The sequence below is a fragment of the Protopterus annectens genome, chromosome 2.part1 (assembly GCF_019279795.1).
Source record: "Protopterus annectens isolate FY-2018-M chromosome 2.part1, PAN1.0, whole genome shotgun sequence".
Taxonomy (NCBI): domain Eukaryota; kingdom Metazoa; phylum Chordata; order Ceratodontiformes; family Protopteridae; genus Protopterus; species Protopterus annectens.
This window is the reverse complement of record NC_056729.1, coordinates 269,229,796-269,244,449: the sequence shown is the minus strand read 5'-3', so window position 1 is coordinate 269,244,449 and position 14,654 is coordinate 269,229,796.

Here is a 14,654-nt window from a genome sequence, read left to right as displayed (position 1 = left end):
AAATATTACCATAACTTTCAACCAATCAGGGACACATAGCAACAGACTCTTGGACAAATATAGACAGATACAGACACAACCATGCACATATTTACAGTATTACCATCATTAATCTGTGACACCGACAGAATATGTGAGTTTAACTTATTATACATATTCGTCAACTGTAATGATTGCCAGTATTCTATAAGTGGAATTCATCACCCCTTTCCCCAATATTACCAATTTTTAATGGTTTAAGAGGAGCATTGTTAAACTTGGATTTGAAATCAGGGCCATTCATGGCCAGTTGATAGGTTTGCCTGACACATAAGCCACAATCCCCATCTGCAAGAATAAGCCCCATGCCATCACTGTCATCACTGAGCTGTGTATTTACTAGGTGCAACACAGAAAGACATATCACACAAGTATCTAGTAGAGCAAATTGAAGTGAAGTCTACACTATCAAATCCTAACGGGTATACGTCCTAAAGAATAGTTCCATGTATGGGAGCTCACTGTGCCAGATGTGCTACACTTGACTAAAGTATCCCCGGCTGATGTAGATATCAGCCATAAGGATATCAACACATGCAAAAACCATACTATTATGAGTAAATTCCCTACACACAGCTGTGTATTGCATACATCTGACATGTAATACCCATAGATATTTTCTGAAGCATCATTATTAATGAATGGTACAATAGTATGTGAGAATGATGGCAATGCATCAACAATGTATGTGCACAGAAAGTACAACAGTACAAAGTCAAGTGTCAATGACTGAGGAAGCCATCACTGTAATATTATACACATACAAAACAATACATGGAGCAGCCACTATAAGTACATGTCAAAACTCAAGATGACACACGATCACTGTCCTCTGACATTGCCATTCAAAATGTTATACTGCCATTAAATCCTGACATACATCTATATGTGTTTATGCAAGCTATCAAGTGGTAATACTGATGTGATGTAGTGGTATGTCCATGACACAGTGCAGTCACCCTATAGCTGTACCAAGGGTACAAATGCACTTCATAGGTTCATAGGTTCATAGGAGAGTACTAGGCTAAAGACCCAAGAGTCCATACAAGCCTAGACAGATTCCCATTCACTCCAATGGAGCTCAGGAAATTTGCACTGTAAACAAATAAAATAAAAAATACTTCTACCTTGACTGAAATAAAGGCAGGAATTTAGCGTAAATCTTTAATCACCACTTTCGCCAGCAAGACTTCATCAGAAATATAAAAAACTACACATATAACACTGTTTAAATACTCTCAACATAATTGAATAACACTCCATTCAATTAATGCAGTAAAACAATTAACTAATCAACTTTTAAAGACAACTACTCATTCAATTCTTCACATATACTCATCTGTCTTTTAAAAAGCATTTAATATTTATTACATCATTTAATCCTGGCATTCTATCTGCTTTCAAATTTATCTGCCATTTGGTCTCCCTTTGTTCTAAATAGGTTTTGAAACTGCCCCCTCTCAAACTTAATATTCCTTGTTCCAAAACAGAAAATATTTTTTTAAAACCTTTACATTCAATACTATGTCTGTACAGAGCATTTTTACTATCTTTCTTTTTCATGTCATACATATGCTCTTTTATCTTGATATACAGATGTCTAGTGGTCATGCCTACATAACATTTTTGGCAATGACTACAAATTGCTATATAAACCACTCCCTGACTTTTACAAGTAAAAAATCCTTTGACAGGAATAGTACAGCCAATATGGGGCAATTCAATGTAAGGTCCTTCTAAGATGTATCTTCACATATTACATGCATGACACTTATACATGCCTATCCTACTACTTGTTACTGATGCCTTGTTTATATTAAATGAATCTCTACCTTTTTCAAATAACATATTTAAACTGAAAAAAAAACAAAAACAGTACCAATTATGTTGAGAGTATTTAAACAGTGTTATATGTGTAGTTTTTTATATTTCTGATGAAGTCTTGCTGATGAAAGCGGTGTTTAAAGAAGATTTACGCTAAATTCCAGCCTTTATTTCAGTCTTGTTAGAAGTTTTTTATTTTATTTGTTTTTTTTTTTTTTTTTTTTTTGTGATCGTGCACCTTTGGTTTTAAATTTGCACTGTAACTTCAAATGGACTGGGCCTAAGTATTTTCACAGAATCAAATCATGTCCTCACATTTTAAACAAATGTTCATATCTCTGAAACCATAATAATTATTAAAGAAGTATAAATGGCAAACAGCACGGCACAAACTATTTTTGTAGTGGTAGTATTCTTTAGGTTCTAGGTCTTAAACTGAATTTTATGAGTCACAGTAAACATAGTAACTATTACAGTTGGAATATTTTGTAAACAACTTACAATATCTCAGCAACCACTCAGGTTGTGCACATAATGTCAGCATAATTTTATTCATATAGCTGAGAGCTTTCATATGAGGCTAAGGAGGTCTGTCTGTGTTACTTGGTTGATGAAATATTTAGAAAAATATAAAAATTATATTTATATAAATTAATATCATAAAAATAACAATTAATATTTATTTACATGCACTACACAGAGGTCAAATATTAATGCAGTTGAGTTTACTATTAAGTATGCTTTAAAATGAGATCTTTTAAAACCTTGTACATAGCATAGTTTTAGAATTATTGATGCAAATATGAGCAAGCAATATTTGATGCCTAGAGGCGTCAGTAAGAGTTAACTGCAAATCCACCTGGAGGCATCACTCGGATGTAATGAGTTAAAATGAGTTTAACAGTTTTCAATGGCTAGGTAAACTAAGTTCATAGAGAAAGGAGCCTGTGCTATGTTATGTAATGCTGACTACCTCTGTCCATGAGGGACATGGGCACCACCCCAGGAGTAAATCTATGATTACACATCCATTGATGTAGGTTGCACTTGAAAAGAGTCAGGAAAGGACTTTGCTGTACATAAATGGGAAGCTTGTTTCAGAGAAGGGGTAGTCTCTGAGAGATGTGTCTAATTCTCCAAAATGATTTATGTCAGTGGCTAGGTTAAAATCCTTGGAATGAGAGACCCTCATACAATTTGTTTTACAAATGTGTAACCTTTCCAGAAAGGCCTGATCACACACTGCCCTGCAGCCCAGACACAGAGCGTCCTTTAGTAGTCTGTACAAGGCAGAATACAGTGATAGGGCTTTCAATATTTCCATGTAAGACTTGTTTTTTATAACCTGTATCGTCCTGGTGAGAAAACTCTGGATTTACTCTAGCTGTTGCAGATGTCTGCTGAGGTACATGTAAAAGGGTACAATGTATTCATTTATTAGTATAATGAGGGACGAGTACAATGGAATTATAATGTCCTTTGATCTGGATGTCATGCCCATTCTTATGAGTTGTGCCACATAGAAAGACTTTATCACCACCGTGGACACAGTGTGGCCGAAGTTCAGATTAATATCAACATGAGTAACCATATCATGTACCATAGATTCATAGATTAGTACTAGGCTAACTGCCCTTGCGAGCCATTTTAAGCCTAGCCAATTATCCCCTGTGAGATTCAAACCCTGTACCTTGTGTTTGTAAGGCAAACACCTTAACCATTAAGCCATCCTCCCAACAATATTAAGTCTACTGTTAGTGGGGTGCTGTCTATACTGTAATTAGGTAGGGTATTTGCTTTACAAAAGGTAATAAGTTTGATTTGTTTCATTTATTTCCTCCCCATGTCTCTGGCAACAATCATTTGTGAGTGTTAATCCTTTCTGCGGTATATTAGTGGCGTTAGTGGACTCAGTGATTGCCCCCAATTTGCCAACATCTGCAAATTTGGTCAGACAAAAATGGTCTATGTTTGCATTGACTTCTGAGAAATAAATATCTAACATGAAAGGGACTAATACAGAAACCTGTGGTATACCCCTGTTGACTGGCCTCTTGCTAGAGGTCAATTCACACACTTTGACATTATGAGTCCTATCGGTGATCCATTTGGCTATCCACCTGGTGATGTAGGGGGTTATACCCAGATGACAGAGTTTCTCTATAATACCTGAGTTGAGAATTGTGGCAAATGCCTTGACCAGGTCAAGTTAGGTGGTAAGCACAGTCTTTCCCTCATCTATGGCCTTGGTGACCTTCTCAAAGAAGTCCACCAGATTTAACAAACATGATGTACCCTTAACTAATCCAACATGGTTTAGTTCCAGAGTTGTGAGATTACCTATGTCCATGTTGATAAGGTCCATGATGATGGAAGCTGTTGTTAACTATGGATCCAAGTGGGTCTGCTAGGTCATGTTTGAAGTTATTTATAAGGCACATTGGGATGTTGTCAGGGCCCAGTGGTCAGAGATGAACTGCTCTCTTGAGATAACAGGCTGAGGAATGGTGCCAGTTATACTTTGGGTGATGACTGGGGGGGGCAGAGGGTTGAGGTTTGATCCAAATCTGCCAGTTAGCAGGTTCTCTATTTCCTGTGGTTGAGTATCCACAACCAGCTCTGCACATACCTGGGCATTCCCCTTAAGATTTCAGTCTAAGTTACAAAATGCTTTGTGATATCACATCCTAAAACAACATTGTGTATGAATCACATGCAACACAGTCATACAGCTCAACCTATTTCATTTCATTACATCATTTGTACATCATATGCCTGTATGTTTATCATTGGAAATATGTAGGTGAGTGCACCATATATGTACACATTATAACTGTTGTGGATGCAGGTCATACAGAACAGTTAATGCACAAATGCTGACAGCCACACAATGCTTCTGTGAAACACCTGAATAATCCTTATGAATAGCAACTCAGTTGTGCATACAATGAATTCCCCAAGGTTGAAAGTGAATCTGAGCATGTCATATGTTTCTGTATATAAGCATTACAATGTGTGGATAAACCCAGGTGTATGTGCTCATGTAATCAATATGGGGTAATATTGCTATATGTCAGATAACATTTCCAGATGCTAGGTATAACATATGAACACATGTGCGATACTGCAGCTCTCGCTGTGATGGTTGAATGAGAACTGTGCAGAATGTTGATATACTCACTACAAGAACACATGCCTTAGTAAAGCAACAATATACATAGCATCATTCCATGTCAACAGTGCTCAGGAGGCATATTACTACAACTGTTATGGAAGGAACATGTAACCCAATGGCAGCAGCATCCATCAATGCAGTAGCTCAAATCATAGATTAGAATGCACTGCTGTAAGGCTACACTACATTCACAACTCAACATAGCACATGTGGATAACAACAACATTGATGTGTGCAATCTTCAGAGGGTCATAAGGCGTTACTAGGCTAATGGTCAAGGGCACATAAAATCCTAGTCATTATTATTGTACCATTTAAACAATGTTGCTATATCTATGTGTGGAAAGATATAAGTTGTATGTGTGTATGTGTGCATGTGCTTGATTTTACTACAGACTGCCTCTGTCCATATGTGAGATGTGCACTACCCCATGACAGAATTAGCAATCACACATCCAGTGGTCTGCAGATGGCTTGCACAGGGTAATATAGCGGGTCTGCTTCATGATGTGTATAAGCATATTTCAAATTATGACATCCTCAGTGTTCCACAGAAAGGATATTAGGTGGACAGAGGGAACAGGTGACATTAGATTCATGGGGCTATGTAAAATGTTCTCCAGAGTGGGAGTCAAATGAAAGGATATTCAAAACATCATATAATGACCGTAATATACCACAAACCACACACACACACACACACACACACACACACACACACACACACACACACACACACACACACACAGTCCAGTTGATTGAGGTCAGATTCAAAAACAACACCTGTGTAGGTATACAAGCTGGATTTCATATAATGTAAGGCTAACACTACTGCAGATGTTTGACTTTAACACTCTCAGAGTACACTTTATGGAGAATGACATCATCAGTGTATGCTTAGAAGAAGATGGTGGGAGGATTGTATGACATAGATGTGAATTCACATATTGGTATAAAATTGTCTCCAGATTGATAGTTGAATGAGTACACACTCAAGTTGACTGCTGTGAGATTAGAACCAATACCTATCTAGTTGCATAAGTTAGATAATGCAGTACTTAATGCTAGTGCCAACACAGACAGATGAGTCTAACCGTGTTAGAGTACACTGTATAGGGGATGATAGCATCAGTGTATGTTGTGAAGAATATGTTGGGCAGATTGTGTGACATAAATGTGGACTCACATCACATTGTAAAATTATCTAAAGACTGATAGTTGAATGAAAACACACACAGACACTCAAGTTAACTGCTGTGGGATTAGAACACCTACCTATCTAGTTACACAAACTAGAGAACACAGTACTTAATGGTAGCAGCACAGCACAAGTTTGATGTTAACAGTATCAGAGTGCACTTTATAGAAGATGATATCATCAGTGTATGGTGAAAAGATGATGGAGTGAGGGCTGGAGGAACTTGTTTGGAGTCATGTACCTGTGTAAAAGAGTTTTCTAAATGATACCTGAGTAAGAACAGTAGGACCTAGAGCCAAGCTCTTCTGTCTTCACACACACACACACACACACACACACACACACACACACACACACACACACACACACACACACACACACACACACCCAAGATGACTGTTGCAAGATTTGTTCCCTACCTAACTAGTTACACAAGCTAGAGAACAGAGTCATTAAGGCTATCACCATGGCACAAGTCTGAGTTTAACACTGTCAAAGTGCACTTTATTGAGGATGACGTCATCAGTGTATGGTGAGATAATAATGGGCTGTGGGCTGTAGGAAATTGATGTGGAGTCATGTACCAGTGTACAATTATTTTCTGATGCTTGACTGAGGCCAGCAGGACCTGGAATCAAGTTCTTCTGACTACACACACACACAGTCTCGCACACACACACACACACACACACACACACACACACACACACACACACACACACACACACACACACACACACACACACTTTGGAAACCCTAGTACTGCAAGAGTGGAGGTATGTGCCTTCATATTCAGAAGAAGTGATCTCCACATTAATAGAATTTACAGACAATATCAATGGAATATGATCAGGATGACCAATGTCTAGTGTCAATATAAACCCTTAACAAATGTTACAATGCAGTTACTCATTGTATTTCTGTAGTCTACTTGACAATGGCCCAAGTACTGCTATATCATGTGTAAGTGTATTGCTTTAGTGCACACATGGATATCAGAAAGTATGTGTTCAGTCAAGTAATGGAAAATAACAGCCAAGTAACCAGAGTAAAGCATGCTAAACACTTCTTTACATAGAGCATTGCTGAGAAACTGATTGGCATGGATGATGGCAAAGTGTTCGCACATGCATGATTCGCATTTCATGAATTAAACTTGAACTTGTGAAGTAGTTTGTGAGATATGTAATGGGAGAAACTGCTGACAGATACTGTGATGTTCATGCTATAGTCTGTATTTGAAGTGTAGTGGGCAAAGTTTTATTACATTAATAACTGTTGCCATTGCCTTCCATGTTTGCACAATGTTAAGTGCTAAGCAAACTCAGCTCTATGCTTAAGGAAAAAAGTGTAAGATTTAATTTGGTTCACCTTCCTTCATGCAAACAGTCTCAACAGTAAGACTTTGGACAGTACTGTGTGTGAAAAATACACCTGTGGCCTAGTTTTCCCTGTAGCACAGTGTCTAAGACCTGTGAGCTCCTGCTCAGAACACAGGTAAGCCAGGGTTTAAATCCAGATTATTTTTTTATACAGATGATGGCAGGATGGCATTAACTAAGTAAATGTGATCAGGAGTGCAAATGTGACTATCAATGACTACAATAAAGTATATGTCTTCCCCAAATTTTATCAATAATGTCTACCTCCATACAGTTGTACAACTAGAAGCTGTTTTGCAGGCCTCACTGCAAACCACAAGTTAGTTATGTGTACAGCTTTCTAGAAATAAGGGGTGGTACATCTTTTAAAATAATTATCATGACTATTTATGTATGACCAGATATCCTGAAAAGTGTGTGCAGTATGCTTCTTCACTGTAAGGACAGTTTCCACATCACATTAAATTAACATTTCATCCATCATCACCTGAACATGACACAAAGTCAGTTCTACAGCAGATTTTTAAACATTGCACCCTATAGGTGCACTGACAAACTACTGAATCAAGGTAACATGTTTGAATTATCCATCAGGAGTATCATACCGGTATGCAGAAACTATGAGATGACCTGTACGTCCATCAGCCTAATTAGATACATACACATAAAGAGGGGTGGGAGTGAAGAGATGAATACAGGGAGAGATTAACATACACATAACAATGTTGTAATGGAACATTCATGGATATGTTTTTGGTCTGTATCATTATTAAGCTGCCTTGCTGTGTAGCATGAAGTGACTGACATATGGGTAAAGAAGGCTTAGGAGAGGGACAACAGGCTTATGGCAAGCAGAACAATGTTGGATAAATATGTCATGTTGGGGGATGGATGTCACTTCAAATACTCTTTTTGGTCAGTATTCAGCATATCTTCATGAGAACTCATAAATATGGCAAATGTTAAGATGTGGGTGATTAAACATATCATACACCTATAACATCATACTAAGAAATGATGTGAGATGCATCTAGAATGGAAAACTTGATGCTATGGGCAAAAAAATCTTCAGTCAAGCGATTTATGTCAACACTCCACATAAGAAGTTGCATTTTGTTACATTCAGCAGTCTCAAGAACTGTGAGAATAACTGTTTCAAAGTATCACATTTACTCTGCTTCAACTGTGTTCCTTTAGTGCAACATGTTTAAGCACCATTGCATTGAGATAACAAGACTAGTGGGGCCAATGGCAGAAACTCACCAAGTTTTACCATAAGATGTATATAACCATTCAATTCCACTTGGCATTTGTGCATGATGCCAAACTCCATGCAAATGCAGATGACAAAAAGTGAAGGTTTTTTATGTGCCATTTCTGACCTCGTGTTTAGTGTGTGATTCTATTTTTTGACCAGATTAAAGGTGTGAAAATGGCATTGATAGGAAAGTCTTGAAATGGGGGGGGGGGCAGAGGGAAGACCAAAGGGGAAGCAATAAAGGAATTTGCAGGAGGGAATTAGGAAAAAACATAGATATCCACTTTAACACGATAATGTGAACATATATAGGAAATTGGATGAATTTGGACTGCCACCACAACACAGATGGGTGACAAGAATATAATAATGTTGTATAGCCAATTTGACCAAATCAATTACGTCGAGAAGACATATGTGCAAAGTGGAGAATTAAGTATGGGACAATTTTTTTTTTTTTTTTTTGTGGGGGAAGAGAGGAATGATGGGGAAGGGGTATAGGAATATGAGGGTCAGGTAGGTAGAGTAGGTGAGGAATCAGGTGCAGACAAAGAGGACAAACAAGACAGGCACAGGGATGGTGATGGATACAAAAGGTTGGGGGGACACCATGACTGGTGATAGGTAGGTGGCATCAGAGGCGCATACCCATCAAGCATGGGAACAGTGAGAATCTAGTCCTCACCCTCAGAACTGTCATCACTGTCCTCTTCCTCATTTCCCTTTGACACTGCTTGACATGGGGGTCTCTTTTCCATTTTAATGAACAATCTCTCCAGGTGACAGATGCAGGCACAAAAGCCAGTTTCTAGGACATCATGCACCATCCCTGGCAGCTCCTGGCAGGTGACATAATTACCACCTCCACCAATACTCCTAAAGGGTGCCAATGCCTCAGCAGCCAGGGCAATGCTACCTGATGTGGATGGGTCAGGTAGTGCAGGGGCTGCACAGACAGTACTGCTAGGTTGCGTTTCAGAAGTGAGGGGGAGGGTTGGTGCAGCAACCAATGGAGGGTTGGCAGGCTGAGCCACAGCAGTTGGGCTACCTGCCTGTGCTGCATTTGTTTTGTTGGCAGAAATGTATGACATAAGAATGGCAAGTCTCCATTGAAAGAAAAAAAAAAGGAAAGAAATAAGGGGTGGGGTGAGACAAAAAAGAAAAGAGATGATTAGAACAATTATATATCACATATATGCTTTATTATGATAAATATATTTTTATTATTATTATATTAGCTATATAGCTTTCCCAATCCTAAAAATGATTGTGAACTGTTACAAGTAATCCTTGGAATATGCAGATATTACATAAATCTTTTAAATATACTACAGATTAACATAACAGCGTGGTATTAAAGCCAATATTGTTAAAATTAAAATTTACAAATGTTATTTGTTGAATGTGAATGTATAGGTTACTTGTGGGAATTGAACCCACCTAATCTGAATACAGTTATTACACGTATCTAATACAATTACCAACAGCCACAGAAAAAAAGCATGCATGTCTGCTGTTACAGTTAAAATCTGTATGCTTAAGTGATACTGATTTATAGAATCCCAGTAAATTTAATATAATCATATTCATTTGTGCTGCATGCATACCTCTTGCCTCTCTGAGTCTTTCCAATCTCTCAGCATGTGCCACCCTGTTTGCTGAGATATCCTGAGCAGTTGTAAAATAAAGGAGATAAAAAGAGACATGAAAGCATTGTGCATACCAGTTTTGCCTATCTACACCATTCCATATAATTTTTAGTTGGTTTATCTGTATACTTGCACAACTGTGGGTGTCAGCAGTGCTAAACTCATACAGCCACTGGTTGAGTTGTGCCTGCTTGTGTTGTTTCAGCTCACTGTAATGGTGCCTGCACTGCTTCCTAGAACATGGTATTCCAATTGCACTAGAGACAGCCTTGGCTAGGCTGTTCCAAGCCTCAGCTTTATACCAAGGCCCAGTGTAGTCCCCCTTGCAGCAGGAGTGCCACAAATATTTCTGACTCTTCCACACCCCATCTCTGTGCCCTGAAATTGGCACCATCTTTCCCATCTCCTGCCATATATGCAAAGATCCTCCAACAACATTACAAGTGTTTTCACACCAATTTGTGATATCATATTTTACGACCAGTGTGGAAACATATACAACCATGCCAACCATGTTTGTGCAATGTTAAATGAAGAGAAACATTGTCAAACAAAGAGGAAGGAAGTGCATTTGGCATTAATTTATGGCATGTACGCTGTTATACCTGGTCACACTTTGTACTATGTGCAACACTGAAATGCTAAATTACTTGGCTTTTAAGTCATGATTTTGGAAGGAGCATTGTGGTCACGTGACACGTATTTTGTGGGGACTTACACACTGTTAAATGTAGTTTGTACAATGTGGGATTCAAACTTATGTAAAAAAAGAGACTGCATACATTTCCACATATGTGGTGTTTCCTTATTGCCACAGATGTTTGCCAATCATGGTCATTACAGATAAGCAGTTGAAAGAGTAACTGGTGCTACATTACCATTAGGACTGTATGTGTCTGACATTATAAGATCCTTGTGTATGGACTCTCTTCTGTGATGCAGGACTAATGTCTGACAATATACTGGAAATGGAGAGAATTTCACTACTTTAGTAGTAGATTTGTGTTTTGTGGTACATGCTTCACATAACATTCTGCTCAACAGTTATATCTGTGTTATAGGAGGGTTTTAGATGGTTATCAGTAAGCTATACCCAGTACCCCTGGGATTTCAGATACTGGCTAAGGTTCTTGCTGCCCCTATAGTGCCTTTTTTAGGCAAGGTTCAAATGACAAATTCACCACCGTAACAGGAACATGCAAGCAAAAACTGAGGGTGATGCTACTCAATGCTAGAAGTCTAAATCTCAAAATGCACTCACTCAAGGCACTCCTTAAAATGGAGAACATCGATATCTGTGCAGTGACTGAGACCTGGTTTAAGGCTCCAGAGAGCACCCCTGCACTACCAGGCTATAACTCATACCACACTTTTCGGCCATGTAACCTGGACCGGAACACCAAAGGTGGAGGTGTGTTCATATTCATTAAGGATATCCACACCTCCAGGCTAGTTGCTCAGCATAATGCAGCTGAGGTTATCCAAGTGCAAATAATTCTGGGCAAAACTGCAATCCAAATTGTAGCATGCTACAGATCCCCCACCATGCCCCAGGATTCCCACTCCTCTTTTCTTGATGTACTGGAAAATATTAGGGTTCAACCAAACACCCTAATAATGGGTGATTTAAACTACCCCAACATTAACTGGGAAAACTACTCATGTACCAACTCCTTCACTCAACGCTTTCTGGAATTCATAAACTCCAATGCCCTGGATCAACTTATCCTCACCCCCACTAGGGGCAACAATATCCTAGATCTAGTCATTACCAACATGACTGACCGGTGTTCCACACCTGAAGTTAATGCCTCATTGGTCCGATCTGACCATAAGCTAATTACCCTAGATATCCACATCCTGCCCCCACCCCCCCATTAAGGAAACCACAGTAAAAAATTTCTCCAAAGCCAACTTCATGCTTCTTAGGACAGAAGTGGTGAACTTCATGACACCCATGCAGATGAACAATACAGTTACGACTACTGAATCTTACACAATTGCACTTTATAAGCACTTACACAACTGCATGGATCGTGCTATCCCAAACAGAACCAAGATGCTATCCTCCAAAAAAAGGAAGCCAATCTGGTGGTCCCCTGCCATAAACAAACTGTACAACAGAAGGAAGAAACTGTTGCAAAAGAGAGTAAAATCCCATGAGTAGAGGAGCTCCCTGGTCAGCCTCAGTAAGAAGCTGCGATCCCTGATAAAATCCTCCAAAGCTAGTTATGAAAACAAAATCGTCATTGATTCTAAAGACAACCACAAAGCATTCTGTAGCTATGTCAAGAATCTCAATGGCAACACTCAGATCTGCTCTGAGTTACAGCACAATGGCACTAAATATACAGACCCAACTGATATTGCCAACATCCTGGCAGACAGGTCCAGTGCTAACTTTACCCCCCTCTCACCCCCTAAAGAGCCCATCTCTATACCGGAAGAATGCAAAGTTCCTGTAATCACGGCTGCACAGGTAAAAACCACACTCTCCAAAGCCAAGAACACAGCATCCATGGAACCAGACAACATCCCAGGCTGCGTTCTACACAAACTACAGAATGAACTGGCACCCCACCTAAGTACCATGTTCAATCATAGCCTCACCTCAGGCTTTGTACCTGCTGAATGGCGCACAGCAACGGTTATCCCACTCCACAAGGGGGAGCCACCATGGACCCCGGGAACTACCGACCCATTAGCCTGACGAGCCTGGTCTGCAAGGCCATGGAACGTATCATCATGGAACCTATAAACAAAGACATTGGTAATCTCCAAACTCTGTACCCCACCCAGTTCGGGTTTGTAAAAGGCAGATCATGTCTCCTAAACCTGATGGACTTCTTTGAAGCCGTCACCAAAGCCATAGACGAGGGTAAGGTGGTTTACACAGCCTATCTAGATCTTTCTTGCCAAGGCTTTCGACACCATCCCCCACTCTGGAATTATAGATAAACTCACTAAACTATGTATAAATCCCTAAGTCACAAGATGGGTTGCCAACTGGCTCAATGACAGAACCCACACTGTGAAAGTAGCAGACTCCAAATCTGACTTCAGACCAGTGACAAGTGGAGTACCACAGGGTTCATTCCTGTGTCCTCTCCTGTTTGGTATCTACTTCTCTGAAGTACAAGCTAACACAGAAGGTCTTTGGCTAATGAAGTTTGCAGATGACTGCAAACTAGGAGCCATAATCAAAACTCCTAATGATGTGGACATCCTACAAAAGGGCCTCACTGAGACAGATGCCTGGTGTCAAAGCCATGGCCTCAAGCTCAATGCCAAAATGTGCATTGTCATCCCCTTTGGTAAAAACTCCGTACTCATGAACTACAACATAGATGGTAGTATACTTAACACCAAAAGTGTGATAAGAGACCTTGGGACACAGGTGGGCAGTAGTCTCTCCGTTGATAATCACATCACCACAGTAATCAGGAAATCCTTCTACGTGGCACACCTCATCACAAAAGGTTTCTCATCCAGAAAAAAAGAGGTCATTGTTCCCCTCTACTCATCACTCATTAGACCCATTATAGAGTACAACGTCCCTTTTGGTATGCACCTCACAAGACATCTACAACAACTGGAAAGGCCGCAGAAATACCTTACAAAGAGGATTACTGAGCTATGCAGACAGTCTCAAAAAAACTCCATCTTTACTCCGTCACATATCGCTTACTCAGAGGTGATTTCTGCCTAACATACAAAGCTATGTCAAACCCAGAGCTGTTGGACATGCTCCACTTAAAGAAATCCCAATCCCTCTGAGCTGCATGCTCTAGGGACCTAAACCTTGCACCACAATAAACAGAACATGCCGGAGGGATAGATTCCTGTCCCAGAGACTTCCCATACTCTGGAATAAACTTCCTATCTATATCAAACAAAGTTCCTCATTAGCACTCTTCTAGAAACATCTTGGTAATTGGATGGGAAATAGGAAATTCACCCTAGGGATCACTTCTGTGGATCTGCTTGACAGTGGCACAGGAAAATAATTTTCTTGGGTGGCAAAAGCCAGGGTACCTTTTTGGCTGGGCTTGTATAGGCCCTAGAGCTGATAGCCTAGTACCTACCTATTAACCTATGAACCTATTGTGTCCATCACATATATGCAACT